Raw genomic sequence first — 1,018 nt, 5'->3', positions numbered from 1 at the left:
CCCGCGGAACAAAAAAAAAAAAAAAAAAAAAAAAAAAGCACACATACTGTGTGAATTCATTTATTTGAAATTCTAGGAAATGCAAACTAGCCTATAGGGATAGAAAGCAAATCAGTGCTTGCTTGGGATTGGGGACCAGGAGGGATAGATTATAAAAGGGCATGAAGAGACTATTGGAGGTGCTGGATATGTTCATTATCTTGATTGTGGTGATGGTTTCATGGGTGTGTACATATGTCAAAACTTTTCCAATTTTATATTTTATGTTCAGTTCATTGCATTTCAATTACACCTCAGTAGAGTTCTGGTAAAAAAGAAAAATAAATAAAAATGCCTATATACTGTTTCATTGTACAAATATATCATAATTTGTTTTACAATATCCTATTGAAAATTGTTTCCAGTTTTTTTTAGCTGATAAAGTATGCTGTAATAAACATCTGTATATGTGTGCATGAATATGCAAATACATCTATGGGAAAAAGATTGTTGGGTCAATGGACATGTATGTTTGAATTTTGATGGCTCTGGAAAAATGACATCCTCCAAATCTTACATCAATTTATGTTTCTAATAGTATTATATGAAACTGCCTGTTTTCCCACACACTGTTAACATTCTGATTATTTTCCTATCTGAGGGGATGAATACTATCTCATTTTTATCTTTAATTATGAGTAAGACAAAAAACAACTTACTTTTGAAATTTAAATTATTAACTGATGGGTAACTGATTGACTTTACATGGTACTTTTCTATGGCTGCATTTACCTAGCAGTTTACTCTTTGGAAGTAGCACAGTAAACTAATCACTCCATTGTCTAGTGGCCTCTTTTCTCACCTATAATTTATAATGCTGATTACATATTACTTATAGAGGAAATAAAGGGGGTTGGCATTTATGAAGTCTAAATGATCCTCTTCAATAATTTCCAAATTTGTCCCCAACTTTTTCCAGAGCCATTAAGAAGGTGGAATGTTGACTGTTATGAATTTCCAATTTTATACCTTCTATTCC

The 1,018-nt window shown here is 31.7% G+C and overlaps 1 protein-coding gene across 2 annotated transcripts in view; it reads right to left on the bottom strand.

Annotated features, from left to right (window-relative positions):
* The window catches only part of AKR1D1 (aldo-keto reductase family 1 member D1), a 33,237-nt gene that overhangs the window by 5,253 nt on the left and 26,966 nt on the right, over positions 1-1,018 (bottom strand). The gene's annotated exons all lie outside the window — the stretch shown is intronic.

Source organism: Lipotes vexillifer, unplaced genomic scaffold, assembly GCF_000442215.2.
Source record: "Lipotes vexillifer unplaced genomic scaffold, Lipotes_vexillifer_v1.1 scaffold71, whole genome shotgun sequence".
In the NCBI taxonomy this organism is placed as follows: domain Eukaryota; kingdom Metazoa; phylum Chordata; class Mammalia; order Artiodactyla; family Lipotidae; genus Lipotes; species Lipotes vexillifer.
This window is presented reverse-complemented; position numbering and strand designations above follow the sequence as displayed.